Raw genomic sequence first — 16,217 nt, 5'->3', positions numbered from 1 at the left:
AACCTATTACAGCTTTCCTATCTTAGAGCAATTAAGATTACAACCGAGAACCAAACCAAACTTGTAAGCAGTGTCATAACGGGTGTCCCCAATAAGGTCTATTGCTAGTAGCTGGTTCTGCATGTGTATTCCGAAGAATTTCAGCGACTTCATCTAAACATTTTATTGGAGAAATTGCACTTGTGTCTCTCTTCTTTTTACTACACTTCTTAAGATTATCAATCTGTTTTTTTAGAATATTTACGAAGAATGTTGCTATTATGATCGCGCGCACTCAGTGAAACTGCATAGATCGCCGCATCAATTTCGTTCTTTGTTATGAGTGGTTTGTGATTAATCTCTTCTATAGCAAAACTTAGATGAGAAAATGATATCAAAACAATGGTTACAGAAAATGTCATGAAAATGTGCTTGTCGCTAGTGGCTTGTTGGTAGCATTTAAGCATGGGTCAGTGCTTGTGACTACGAGCTCGAGTGATCAAGCACACTTACCAAACCAAAACAAAAAGAAAATGTCATGAAAAGGATTTTACTCTCCATTTTTAATACTTTGATTACTTAATTGGGTTTTGTATGAGGATTTTTGTATATATAGCAGCGAATGTTCATTAATGTTATTTTTAGTATCATTTTACTAATTAATGAGAAAAAAAAAACATTTTTATTTATTTGTCTCATCTCATGAGACAATATATTATTAGTTATCAACATAACTTACATCTTTTGACGTTTTACATCGATCACACATATGGTTCGTTTTAATGCATTTCAGTTTATGAAATTATGCAATAAGTTGAATAAAAAAAACAAAGCGTAATCATGGTTAGAAAATTGGCTTCAATTCCTTTAATATTTGCATTCAAGGCTTTCTTAGTAAATTAATTATTTGTATTTAAATGAATACAAAAGTAAATAAATAACTAGATTAATTTACAATAAAACGTAACCATGCTGTGTTTACAGAGCATTTAGTTTCATACTTTCACTAATTAGAAACTAAAACTCTTATGGGAGATCGTAACTATGAAGAAGTCGCCCTCCACTACATTTCGAATTAGAAACATTCATCTAGGAATTAATTAGGACATGTGTTGTGTGATCAACTAGCAGAAGATGACAATATATATCTTTTGTTACTGATTATTCTGACTTCAAGCATACATTAATTACGGTTGAAGAAATTCGCAAGGAATAAAAAGTTATATTTTTTTTCTATCTCGCTTTAACTCGTAGTTGCCGCCAGCTCCTTTGGCATATGAAAGTGAAGTCACACATTTGTTTCCATCTATCTTACACGTTTTAGTATAGTTTGGTTCTTCGAATACAATTAACAAGTTCATATTTTTTTTAAATAGGTTTTCACTTAAAAAAAGTTTATTAGTAGTATGGTTTCCATGTATACGTATACAAACTTACTTGCCAGTTTTTTTTTTTTTTTTTTTTTTTCATAAATGCATGATAAATTTCACACCCAAAAGTTGAATAACTCTGTTTTATGAATGGGCTTTGAAGCTTGAGAAGCAAAGTATGGAAACGTCAATACTTAAAAGTCATATCTGAACTGTGAACGAACATTATTCTTTAGCACAAATAAACATTAACACGACAATAGAATTATTGTTTAGAAACATAGTATAAAATATCTGAACTGAAAGAACATTATTATTTTAGCATAAGTAAAAGTCAACACGACAATAGGTATGAAAACGAACAATCCCAATAAGACCTATAACTAGAGGCACGCCAACATTATTTATTTATTTAGCATACGTAAAGAAATTAACGACAATAGGACTTTGAGAGAGTGAACAACCAACGAGTCTCTGATCATAATCAGCGGACCAATTCTTGTTGTTCACATAAGGTAAAGGCTATCAACGTGATCCAAGAAGGTTCGAACAGTTTTATCATTGCCAACAACTCCTTGAATCTCAAACTCTCTGAAACTTTCTGTCACTGTATTGTAATACAACACACAATAGTCAGGGCCGCCATGTTTGGTACAGTATTGTGCAAAAACAAGTTCGTTTTCTCCAATGGTAGATTCCCAGTGAAGAATCTTTATGGGGGTTCTCTCCCATTGTTGCGTACTCTCATCCAAAACAATTATATGAAAAACTTTAGTCCCATCCGGTTCATCATTCACAGCTTCCTTGTCCAAGTTCGGTTCATCATTCACATCTTCTTTGTCAAAGTCAGAGTCATTCACTAATGCAACATTATCTTTGTAAAACACAAATCTCCAAGTTGTATAATCGGAATCATAGTCAGGATATCTAATGACGGCAAACTCAGCAGACCTCACATTGAAGCTCATGAGCACTAATTTGTCACTATTGGACTGAGCTTCATCGGGTTGAGCCCCATAGTACAAAACCCCTCCTTTATATATTATTCCTTCACCAAGTTGTAGTGAAACATGTTCATGCCGACATGTGATCGATCTCCAAGATTATTCTTGACCGGGCTCCACCGTCAAAACTAGATATTTCATAGCTCCACCTAATGGTTCATGGGACTTCAACTGCGTGAGACATATCACCTTGAATACATTCATACGCCCATTGTGGTGTAGATCAAATACGTAACCGATAGGGTTTGCGGATCGATTGTTTAGTCTTAGAATTCCCAAACGAATCACGCAACTTGTAATCGTTGAGAACTTGTATTCTAGCCGAGAACAAGGGTTAAAGAGCTAAAAGCTGCTTTGATTAATAATGAAATAAGAGTTGTATCCCCACAAACCTAAGGATCAACTGTATTTATTAGAAGCTTTAAACCGACGTTAAAACCCTATTCTAATTAGTTTAGGAATTTAAAACTTTGTCTCAACCAAAAAGGAAAAGAGAAAAACCATAACGGAAGTTTAACAAAACAGAGCAAAAGGAAAAACATAGCCACACTACATCAGGTCACCCGGGGTAGAAAAACATTCGTCCCAGAATCTTCAACCTTGTCTTGAGCCACATATGGAAAGAGGTGCTTAACATTAAAAACATCAGAACAACGAACATCAGGAGGAAGTTGAACACGGTAAGCATTTGCGTTTATCTTCTCGAGAATCTCCAATGGACCAATCTTACGGGGCTTGAGCTTATTGTATGCTCGTGTCGGAAAATGGTCCCTAGTCAACACTGCCCACACCACATCACAGCTTTGAACTTAACATCACGACGATGCCTATCAGCAGCCGATTTATACTTAGCGGACGAGACCTGTAAATTATAATAAGCCTGCGCATGAATAGAAGACAAAGAATCCACAAACTCCACAGCTTGACCATGATCACGTGTGAGATCAGGCGTGACACCAAGGTCCACGGGTCCACGAGGAACAATGCCATAGACAACACGGAAAGGACAGAAACCAGTACTACAATTGACAACATGGTTATGAGCGAACTCAGCCTTACAAAGAACTGTATCCCACGATTTGATATTGTCACCCACCAAACAACGAAGTAAATCACCCAAGGCACGATTGGCAACTTCCGTTTGCCCATCCGATTGTGGATGGTAAGCCGAACTCATATCGAGATTAGTACGAAGAAGCTTCCACAAGGAGCGCCAGAAGTGACTTAGAAAACGTGAATCCCGATCTGAAACAATCAACAAAGGAAGACCGTGAAGTCGATAGATATCGCGAAAGAACAACTGCGCCACTTGGAGAGCATCGTAGTCTTCTTGCAAGGAATAAAATGAACCATCTTGGAGAAACGATCCACAACAACAAAGATCGAATCATTGCCACGTTGGGTACGAGGCAATCCAAGAACGAAATCCATACTTATATCCGTCCATGGTTGTGTTGGAATAGGTAATGGCATGTAAAGCCCGCTATTAGAAGCGTGACCCTCCGAACGTTGACAGACGGTACAACGTTACACAAAAAGAGCCACATCACGGCGAATTGTTGGCCAAAAATATGAATCAGTTAGCAAATGCAAAGTCCGATCACGGCCCACATGTACTTCATTGTGGAGCTCTTTAATAAGTTGTAAACACAAGCTGCACTGAGGGACACATAACTTGTTAGCGCGAAAGAGAAAATCTTCGTGGAAAACATATTCAGAATCATGACCATTTTGTAAAGTAGTCCAAATACTTCCAAAGAAAGGATCAGTAGGGTATAAGGCGGCAAATGAAGCAAAACCAGGAACCGAAGCATGGAAAGTTGCTAAAAGAGAGTGACACCGACTAAAAGCATCAGCAACTTTATTGGTGCGGCCAGATTGGTGTTTGATGACAAACGTAAATTGTTGTAAAAACACCACCCAAGAAGCATGTTGAGCTGAAATTTTCTCTTGACTCCCCAAATGTTATAAGGCATCATGATCCGTAAAAAGGATAAACTCTTGATGGAAAAGATAATGTCTCTAATGCTTGATAACTTGGACAATGGCATAGAACTCCACATCATAGGTGCTATAACAGATGCGAGACCGTGAGATCTTTTCACTGAAGAAAGCAACATGTCGCCCTTGTTGACTCAAAACAGCCCCAATACCAAGCTTACAAGCATCACAACGTAACTCAAAGGTGATAGTGAAATCAGGTAAAATCAAAAAAGGTGTTGAGGTGAGCTTACGTTTTATTGTCTCAAAAGCGTCATTTGCTTCTTTTGTCCAGACGAAAGTAGTGCCTCGAAGATAATCTGTTAAAGGTGCGGTAATGTTGCTGAAGTGATGAACAAAACGTCGATAGAAGGACGCAAGACCATGAAAACTTCGAACCTCACTAATCGTCTTTGGTGTTGGCCAGGACTGGATCAATGCCACTTTACTAGGATCCACTTCTAGGCCGCGGACAGAAACAATATAGCCAAGGAAAAGTACTTCCGATGAACCAAAGACACACTTGTGGCGAGTTGCAAACAGTTTCTCTCGGCGTAAAACAAAGAGAACGCCCTTTAAATGATCGAGGTGACTGTCAAGATTTGAGCTAAAAATGAGAATGTCGTCAAACTAGACAACCACAAACTTGCCGATAAAAGGCCGAAGAGCTTGATTCATGACTCTCATAAATGTACTAGAACCATTGGAGAGTCCAAACGGCATAACCAACCATTCAAACAACCCTTCCCGCGTTTTAAACGCTGTCTTCAATTCATCACCGGGGAGGAGCCGTATTTGATGATATCCATTCTTGAGATCCAACTTGGTAAAAATAGAAGCATGACCAATTTGATCCAAAAGATCATCTAAACGAGGAATCGGAAATCGATAACGTACCGTTATTTTATTAATAACACGACTATTAACACACATTCGCCAAGAGCCATCTTTCTTGGGAATGAGCAACGCCGGAACTGCCGAAGGGCTCAAGCTTACTCGTACATGCCCTTTAGCCTATAAATCCTAAACTTGTCGTTGCAATTCATCGTGTTCTTGGGGACTCATACGGTAATGAGGGCGGTTTGGTAAGACGGCATTCGGAACCAGATCAATATGATGTTGAATATCGCGTAATGGAGGAAGTCCTTGCGGTAATTCATCAGGAAAGACATCCACAAAGGAAGTAAGCAACGGGGAAAATGCGGCAGGCGGGACTCACTGTGGCAAAGAAGCCGATGGAGAAGCTACAAGTGCCCATATCACATCAGCGCTTTGAACTTCTGCTTCAAATTCAGATTTAGGTACCAATAACAACGACGGAACTGAAGCAGGTGCAGAATGGAGAGTCGTTGGAGATGGCATTGTGGATGGACTATAAGTGATGGTACGACCGTTGAACATGAAACTACAAGTGTTGGTCTTACCCCGGTGAGTAGCATCACGGTCATATTGCCAGGGTCGTCCAAGAAATAGATGACAAGCGTCCATAGGAACTACATCACAAGTCAATGAATCTTGATACGTACCAACAGAGAAAGATACCAATGCCTGCTTTGAAACTCCAATCTCCGTAGTTGTGTTTAACCAGGCGAGCTTATAAGGAGATGGATGAGCCTCGGTCTTAAGGCCAAGTTTGCGAACTGCTTTCAAGGAGATCACATTGGCACAGCTGCCCGAGTCAATAATAAGCTGACAAATTGTGTCACGAATTGTGCAAGTCGTCCGGAACAAAGTAGTGCGAAGCCAAGATTCATCTAAAGCTCGTGGTAATAAACAATTTCGCCGTATTACCAGATTGAGTGTTCGGTTACCATTGTCACTGCTGATAACGAGGTCGTCATCGTCGTGTGGAGAATCAGATAAATATTCGTCATACTGAGGCTCACCATCTCAATCGACTTCTTGAATAAGTAACCCACGTTTATCAGTCTTTGGACAAGCTGTCTGTAGATGTCCCCATTCTCCACAAGAAAAACAACGAAGAGTGTTTGGTCTCGCAGTCCGAGACGTCGCTATCGAATCCAGTTTGGTGAAGTTGGAGCGTGACGTTGAAGGATCAACCGGTAAACCAACAATGGAATCGCTTGGTGTTGACGTTTGAAAGCGAGGACGAGAACCATTAGAAGTCCATGTTGGCCGAAATTGTATCTCCATAGCAATGGCACGTTGGTGAGCTTCAGACACAGATGTGGGATTAAATTGTTGCATTGCATTCTGCAATTGAGCTTTGAGGCCTCCAATAAAACGGGAAACAAGTTGAACCTCTGTTTCTGCAACTTTGGAGCGAGCAGTCATGGAAAAGAAATCTGAAGCATAATCATCAACAGATCGATTGCCTTGACGGAGATTCTGAAGTTTGTTATACAGAGTGCGTTCATAATTGTATGTTTTGTCAATTGTTCCCAAGAATCAATTCGTGATTTGCCGGAAACACGACGAGACTCCTTGAGCTGCTACCACCATGCCATGGCTCGCTGTTTGAAACGAGTCGCCACCAACGAGACTCTCATCTCCGCAGGGACGGCTTTGAAATCAAGAATTTCTTCCGTAGAACCCAGCCAATCCAAAAAGTCATCAGCGTTAAGCGTTCCTGAAAATTCAGGAATATCAAGGCGAAACCCAGATTCCCAACGAGGAGGGGGTTTTGACGAGCAATATCAAGAGGTTGATACTCACGAAGTTGCAGACGATCATCAGGGCGATCTCCTCTGTTGTCACGAGCTTGTTGACGAGGGGGAATAACATGTTCGGGATCAGCGAAAACATTCTCCGCTAGTCCACCGTGAACAGTGTCGTCGTGTGTCTCGTGAGCGTGTGGGTCATGAACATGTTGCTGCAAGTTCGGTTGATTCTGTAGAACCTTTGTCAAAGCTTGTTCAACTGCGTCAAGTAAGGCAGCATGGAGACCTTCGGTGAAGTTTTCCAAGGGTTGTTGTAGGTCTGCATGTAGATCTTCGGGAGTAGGTTTACGAGGTGCCATCGGAAGAGCAAAAACAAGGAACGAGCTTTAATTAAGAAACTAAAGCTGCTGGAATCTGATACCAACTGGTGTAGATCAAATACGTAACCGATAGGGTTTTCGGATCGATTGTTTAGTCTTAGAATTCCCAAACGAATCACGCAACTTGTAATCGTTGAGAACTTGTGTTCTAGCCGAGAACAAGGGTCAAAGAGCTAAAAGCTGCTTTGATTAATAATGAAATAAGAGTTGTATCCCCACAAACCTAAGGATCAACTGTATTTATTAGAAGCTTTAAACCGACGTTAAAACCCTATTCTAATTAGTTTAGGAAATTAAAACTTTGTCTCAACCAAAAAAGAAAAGAGAAAAACCATAACAGAAGTTTAACAAAACAGAGCAAAAGGAAAAACAGAGCCACGCTACATCACATTGTATCGAGAAAACTTGTTATGTAAGAATCTTCAGGCGTTGGGATCTCCGGTAAAGTATGAAACATTCTCGTACCCAGATTGCAAATCGCAAGCGTAGTTTGTAACCTAAGACAGATCAAACCTCGGATGGGTTGAGAAACATCATATCTTGAATGTAGAGAAATACACAACTGTTGTTGTCCAGAAGACAACAGTGGTTCCTCCTCTTGGTAAACAGAGTAAAACAACACCTCAGTGTAAGATGGTTCGATTGTTAAGGTTTGCTCTTAATAAACAGTGTCAAACCACAACATCGTAGGTTCGGGTGGCTGTGATGTATATTGTTGGACCATGAACATCACTCGAGGCCTTGTCATTGATCGGCTCAAGTAATCAACATTGAATTTTGTAGAGCGGATCATGGATGCCCATTTCTTCGAGACGAGGAGGAACTTCACCAAGGACTTCAGAGGCAACCGTGGCAGAATATTCATTTGATTATCTTCATTAAGTGACTCGAAATTTGATTTCTCCATTTTTGTTTCTTCTTTCTTTGTATTTGTAATGATATTTTGTGTTTTGAGATATAGAGAAACTAAACACACATCTGTGCTATTTATAACAGAGTAGTTTCATAGTTTGTTACCAACGGTGTAACTTGTGAGTGTGGGTGATAATTACTTGTTGAGTCGTAAAAGCGCGTACATCTTTATTTTACATATCATGAAATGCTTTACATCTCAAAAATAAACGAAAGTAGAATGTTTAGCTCCACACGTTAAAAACTTACTAAAATTATTGGCCAATTAGCATAGAGATTACTAGATACCATGCATGAAAAGTGACAAATTTGCTTTCATCTTACACGTTTTAGTAGTAATTTGGTTCTAATTCCAATACAATTATCACAACAAAAAGCAATGTAACAATTGCAAATCCAAATCTTTGGCTACACTTTGTTTTATGTTATACCACCAACCATTTTAGGTTCTCCAAACTCCAAAGCCTTGTCTAAGAGAAACTCTCATGACCCGGTTTGCTATTGAGGCTGAGGTCGTGAGTCATGGTCCTGATAGTGCGACTTTAGATGGTTGATGGTTCGGTCTGAAAAAATCGTTATTTGAGAGTAAGAGGTCGGTGGCTGCTACTCTCTTGGCGTTTACAAGATAGAATTATAGCTAGAAATCTTGTGTATTTTCTTTTAGCAACGTTTTGTTCTACGAATCAAATGTCACTTTCTGTACTTGAAAAGAATATTACACTATTATACTAAAGAACTTTTCCCTTTCTCTTTGCACTTATTAGGAAGCTTTAATTTTTTTAATTATATGGCAAAAAAATAAAGATTAATGGCAGTAAGAAAAAACGAACAATCGCAATAAGATATAGTCGAGAGATAACATTATTATTTAGCATAAAATAAAGGTTAACGACAATAGAAATAAAAATTAACAATCCCAGTAAGACCACCGTACATGAGTACATGAGAGCTAGACATCATTATTAATTAGCGTAAAATAAAGATAAACCACAATAGAATGAAATTTAGAAATAAAGACTAACAACAATCCCAATGAGAGTTGAGAGAGTGAACAACCAACTCTTATTCTTCATATAAGCCAAGTACTATCAACATGATCCAAAAAGGTTCGAACATAATAGTATCCATCAACCATTCCTTCAATCTCAAATCTTCTGAGGTTTGTTGTGTCTGTATCATAATATACCACAAAGATTTGTCCCTCTAACCAACAGTAAGGTGCGAAAACAAGTTCTCTTGTTCCAATGGTACCATTGAAAAAGAACTTGTGATGTTCAACAGTTTCTAGCCATTGAGGAATCTTAACGATCTTTCTCCCCCAGTTTCCTGATATCTCATTCCTAACCCACAATACAGCTTATTCCCTTAATAATTAGCTAAACAAAAAAAAAACCAAAAGATTTAGAGATGCCACGTGACAGATAGATAGAACTTACTTAGAGGGTGTAAGCCTATTTTATTATACTCCCTCCGTTTCATAATATAGGATGTTTAGAGAATTATTTTTGTTTCATAATATAGGATGTTTCCAATTTTCTATGTAACTTTTAGATTAATTTTATATTTTATATTATGCAGTGTTGTTTATGATTGGTTTAACTTTTTAAAAGTAACTATTTTTTAATATGCGTATTTTAACTCAAACATTCTATATTTTGAAACAGAGAGAGTATTAGATAGTATGGTTACTGAAAATTAAAAAGAAGGATGGATCGAGTTGGAGTTGGCATGGTTGTATATATTGAGAGAGTGTGAATGGTCCCCAGACGCAAAACCTCCTTTGTCTTGAGACTCCGACCGGTGTCCGTGGTTCGGCCGACACCCACCTTCACCTGTCCTTCTCTCTCTCAATCTATTCACGTTTACTTTTCTCTTTAATTTTGCTTTTGTTGATTCATGAATTTTATATATATTGGATTTCAATTATTAGTATGGTGATGGTATGCCACGAGAATGCAGCCACGCACACGAGGACACCACCATATCCTCTCATCAAACTTTTCCCCAATCATCTTCTTTCAATTTTTCATTTACCTTATGCTCGCAAAAACCCCTGTCGAACTTATAGTTTATGTATAGTACATTGGTAATCATGATGAAATATGCTTGTAAGATTAAAGGATAATATAATGTATATCTCCACCACTGTATATAGATCTCCTATTCTTTACACAAGCAATAAATTCTTTGCACTCTAAGAAAATGCAAAAAAAAAAAAAAAAAAAAAATCACTATTCAAGAAAATTACAAGATTTTTTTTCCTTTTTCATTTGACTTTTACAAGATTTTTTTTGTAATATATTATTTATTATGTGGACATCTTATTGTACGGTTTTACTCGTGTTATCTAAATGTTGCCTAACACACGTTGGCTCCGATTGGTAATAACATTTAAACAAGGCGCTTGAAAAAATTTCAACAGTTATAAAGAAGGTGGTTAAAAAGAAGGCGGCTAGAAAAGATGGAAGAAAAAAAGTGGTTAATTTAAATTGAGTGGTTAATTAATAGTTTTGATTGGTAACAAATGGTTGAATAGTAAACAAATTATTATAAAAACAATATAAAATAAATTAAAATATGAAAATATTTTCTTATTTATATTTTTATAAATTCCTTTAGAAAATCGTATATATAAATATTATTTTTAAAAATTTAATTAATTTTTTTTAAAATCCAACCACCTCGTTTGCAAACGAACCGCCTTGTTTTTGGGACAGTTGGCAACCGTCCGTTTTCCCCTTTCCAACCACTCTCTTCAACCATCTTCTCTAACCACCTATTCCAACCATTTTTTCTAATCGTCATGTTAATTGGTAACCTTCAAGGCGGTTCGTTTGCAAAACAGGCGATTGAAGGTTACCAATCAAATCCATTAATTTTCTCCGTCTCATGCATTTTTTTTGTATAAATTTATTTTATCAAATTGACTTGTAGCCATGTGGTCTGTCATCCTATTATTCTATATTTTACCAAATGAATATATTTTAAAATAACGTGTTAAAGATTTCACTATAATTTTAAAGGTTCCTTTCGCCAATTTAGAAAATATACTCAAATCGCAACTTAAGTATATTTTTATCCACATTAGTAAATCTTCGTTCTTTTTTCATTTACATAATCTACTCTAAATAATATGCACAATTTTGTAACAATAAAAAGAATGCACATTTATGGTAAGGGGGGTTGGGACTTGGGATGATTAGTTTCAAAAGTGTAGGGACAGAGAGACTATTTGGATCTACGCTAGCAAATTGTGATCCACATATTTTCTTTCTTTTTCTTCGACAGGTATAATGTGACTCGCGATCCATTGCCTTCAACATATATGGGACAACTAAGTCACAGTTGTTCTTTTCCTTCTTCTTTTGGGTCCATTCTTTTGTTACTTCAATTCAATGTCTTTGAGTTCAATTGGATAATATATAGCTCTTATCTGTTCCACGTCCATTTCTTTTCATTCTAGTTTCATTAATCATCTTCAAAGGTTTGTTCGTTCAATAAACGGATTAAGAATTCGTGTTTTTCGACGTCCCTACCCCTACGCTTTGCCCATCGTGTTGTAGGGTGGACGTTCCGGTCTTGCGAAAGCCGTTTACATGCATGGCCCAATTTGATCAAATCACAATGAAAGCAATGTTATAACGGGAAAAATCCAATGGAGATAAACGTAATACAAGGTGCCAATGAAGGGAATTTGTGAGCACATGAGAGGAGTGGGCATATAGATAGTAATAAATTTATAGACATCCCGCGCGAGTTGAGGAGAAGCAAACAAGCAAGAAGCATTCATGTTTAGAAAATTATTCCCATTTTCTAGTATGTACAGTATCTATTATTACGTAGAGTGTATGCACATGTGGATATTAGCACCGGCTCGATAATAATAGAAATCGTATGGTTAGCACACTATAAGGCATCCAGCTCATGCGGAACAAAACTACTGTTTAAAAAATTAAGGAATAAGATAGTTAAAACTTAAAAACTTAATATTTTTTCAAAAAACTTTGATTACATGCACACAAGTATTTTAATTTAAAATTTGGATTTATAACAGAAAAAACAAAATTTATTAGGCTGTAGGTGTATTTTGTTCTGTTCAAAATTCTTCAAGATGTCGGACAATCTAAAAGATTTGGATGACTTACAAAGATCAAATGGAAACATGCGACAAAAACGAAGACGTACAACAGTATAATGTTTTGACAACTATTGTGGTGTTTGTCCGAGATAATCCAACGTTTAGTCAGAAGTAAATCACTTGACTAATCAAAAGAGCTATGACACAGAAATGGATTAACGGGTAGGGTTTTGACCACAACTCAATATGATCTTTAAGAACATCAGAAAGTCAAGAGATGAACAACAGAAAGAAATCGAGAGCTTTGATCGAAGAATTACGTGGTTAAGTGTAAGCATCTGTCGGAGTATTCGTTAAGCCTAACTGATTGACGGATGTGTGTCGTGTTTGGATTCGTCGAAATCTGAGTGTTAAAACTAGTCCAACCTGTACTAAAGTGAAATGTTCATAGTTATAGTTACGTACGTCATATACGTTATAACGAGACTGTTAATTTTCTCAATAATATATTATAATTTGTAGCAAACATGTTAAAGAATAAGCATAAAATATTTGAAAAACCATTAGCGCTTTAATTTAGTGTACATAAAAAATTTCGGAACTTGCTCTCCTATAATACACATCTCGCACGTACTATAAACGGACCTTGGTCCATGTATGTTTCTTGCTCGAACATGACAACTTTTTCTTTCCACATCAAAAGTTTATATGTGATTCTTCAACATCATGTGCTCTTTTAATTTATTTGTTTACATATTTTTTATATGTCATTATATAGTCGAGTGATACCAATACCATACTTTGATTGTGATATGTGAAAATTGACAGTGGTTTTTCTGTTTGCATTATACATATTACTTTTCTAAAATTTATACTGTATTCAAGTATTTTTAGTTGTTCTTTAGAAGTTAGCACATCACGATATATATAGTCCATAAACTACACATAACATATACCTCGCTCTCCTCAAGAAATTTGTTTATTGTTACCATTTTTTTTAGGAGAGTCAATTAATCATGCATCGATTTTTGTCATGTTAATCTTTTATCATCGAGACAATCCCATTCTATGCAGATTCCAAAATACGTGACGATATTACCGATAAATGTTTCTGATTCCATGACGAATTTTCGATGATAACAAAATACCATTGGCTAGAAACAAATAGATTTGTGGAGGAGTATTATTATAATTGACTGAAATGGAGGTGCACAGAGCCCGTTACAACTTTTTGTGCGACGCATGTTGGTCTAATGAGACCTCTTAAATAGAGAGACACACTTGCTAATCTTGAATAATTAATTTAATTATAGATTAGCCGACCAGATTTTTAAGTCATTGACGGTGGATTAACTGTTTTAAGACTTCTTTCGATATGCGTCCCCTTATGTTCCCATCCAATGCGACAACACATTCAATTGGTACTCGCCTACTCGGAGCCCAATCAACGTTTTCCCCACTAATAACTTACTTAATCTCTGATTAGTGATTACTCTTATCGTTTTACGTCTGGATTAGGTGATCAAGTTCATAAAACAGCAAACACTATGTTTATTTCTTCCGTTGATGATTCTTGACTTTTCTAGTTTTAGTTTTTTCTTCTATAAAGATTGATTTTTAACGTGTTTTAAGTACTCTATATTAGTTTAGGTCAAAAAATTTGAACTTCAAAAAGTATGTGAATGGGCAATATTAAATAAACCGAATTACTAGCGGTTCATAATATATTATTGGGAAATGTTTTGGCATAAAAAAATGTATGTCTAATTAATTATAATGACAATACATATAGTAAGAAAACAAATATTAATTATATGAGTGAAATTATTTAAAAATATATACTTATACGAAGCACAATTATATGAAGTTGAAAATATAAACTTTTCTAAATAGTTACAAGCAAACAAATTTCTTTGTGTTGAATCCGAACACGTAGATATCAGTTTAAACTTCAAACCAGATACAGTTTATTATTTACTCATAAGATAGCTAAAAATTACAAAAAAAATTGCCAAGAAAACAGCTATAACAATCAAATCATAAAATTAATGTATTTTACTATGTGATTAATTTAAAATACATTATATAATTATATATTAATTAGGGTCTTATTGAATAATATAACATGGTAACTGCTAAAAACACATGCTAAATCTATGTTATTTGAAAAACAGAAATGAAAGCATATATTTTCTTACCGTTGTTTTAGTAAATATAAAATAGAATTTGGTTTAGTGCATACCTATATATATATATATATATATATATATATATATATATTAACTAATACCGTAAGTAAGTGTTATATATATAATGTAAGATTATTGGTAGTATATATAGATTTTAACTTTTTAATTATCATAGATGGAGTTTTTAAGATGATATGATTTATTAATTACAAACAAAATGTGCAAAATATGATAGAAAATTAAGATTCAGTCGTCAGAAATACAAAATCAGTTAATTGTTATACTTTTATCTCCACCAAACGCATGTCTATGTATTTACTTAATTTTAAATAGGATGGAAAAATCGGCACGCAAAACGAGAAAAAATGGCCGAACTCTCTTTTTTTTTTTTCACTAAATAGTTTATATATTGATTGATTTGTTGGAGACCAAAGATACAAGACGGATCAACAACAATCATTCCAGCAAAAAAGTCTGGCTGAAGATTTAAACTATAAACTAGCCATATCCTCCAAAAAAGGTCTTGTAATCAAAAGGATATCTGGTTGCTACATACGATTGACGCCGATTCTCTCTTGTGACGCTCTTAACTATAAGGTGAGCTCCAAGATTTGAGTTTCTGTCTTCCAACATCAGATTCCAATCCAAAAATTTTTCCAAACTTACTCCCAGCATATGGGACTGAAATTTAAGAGATGGCCATGCTTTTGGTCTAAGTACAGCTTCAACGAAATCTTTGTCCTCTGAAGCAAAAATAACTTTGTTGTAGTTGAGACTTAGCATACTTTCAATGGTCCATAGTCAGGCTTGAAGTTTCACATCCTGCTTTGAAATCACAGAGCCAAAAGACATTCTACTATGCAATAAAACAGTTCCTGCATCGTTTCTCAGAACCCACGCTGCTCCACTGACATTTGAAGCATTGTCCCATGACCAAGCGAGATTGCATTTTAACCAACCAACTAATGGAGGATACCAACGCCTTTTTATTTGGGAACATTGTTGTTTTACCCGCTCAGCCGTAACTTCATTCAAAGCTTGAGCATAAATCCATTCCTGCACATTTTCTCTAATTTTGATGATCGTGACAGGAAGACTGAAGCTTTTCCCTTCAATACAAAAAAGATTTATGTTTTTCCAAATTTGCCAGAGAATCCAAGGGAAGGCTTTCCGGGTTTCTACCTGTACTTTTGGATTTTTGCTAACCAATAGCAAGTAGTACATGTTCTAGTATAGTGACTGAGAATCAAACCCATTTTCAGGACATGGGAAATTGAATAGAGCCCAAATTTGTCTTGCTACCGTACACGAGAAGAGGACATGATTTGAGGATTCTCCTTCATTGCCACATCTTTGGCATCGTGTGTCCACTTTCAAACCTCTGGCTACCATTTTGTCAGCAACTGGAATTCCACCAGACACAGCTTTCCACATAAACGATTTAATCTTTAATAGAGTATCACATTTCCATATCAGATCTTTTATGTGGAGTATAGAAGGCTGCATCAACGCTTCGGTTACTAACTCTATCTTTTCTTTTTGGTAGGCTGCCCAGTAACCGGATTTCACCGTATAAGCTCCACTCTTTGTATGTTCCCAGATAAGATAATCTTTTGACAGAGAGACATGTTTGATTTTTTGTATCAACTCCACATCCCTTGGATAGAAATGATGATTCAGCTTAGTCAAATCCCAAGTCAAAGT

At 36.2% G+C, this 16,217-nt stretch overlaps 1 pseudogene; it reads right to left on the bottom strand.

The window, feature by feature from the left end:
* Positions 1-1,855: 1,855 nt before the first annotated feature.
* LOC147941598 (putative F-box protein At1g70970 pseudogene) lies at positions 1,856-2,317 on the bottom strand (annotated as a pseudogene).
* Positions 2,318-16,217: the final 13,900 nt, after the last annotated feature.

The sequence above is a fragment of the Camelina sativa genome, chromosome 7 (genome assembly GCF_030686135.1).
Source record: "Camelina sativa cultivar CO46 ecotype springtype chromosome 7, ASM3068613v1".
In the NCBI taxonomy this organism is placed as follows: domain Eukaryota; kingdom Viridiplantae; phylum Streptophyta; class Magnoliopsida; order Brassicales; family Brassicaceae; genus Camelina; species Camelina sativa.
Note: the sequence above shows the minus strand (reverse complement) of the source record. Positions and strands in the feature narration are given on the sequence as shown.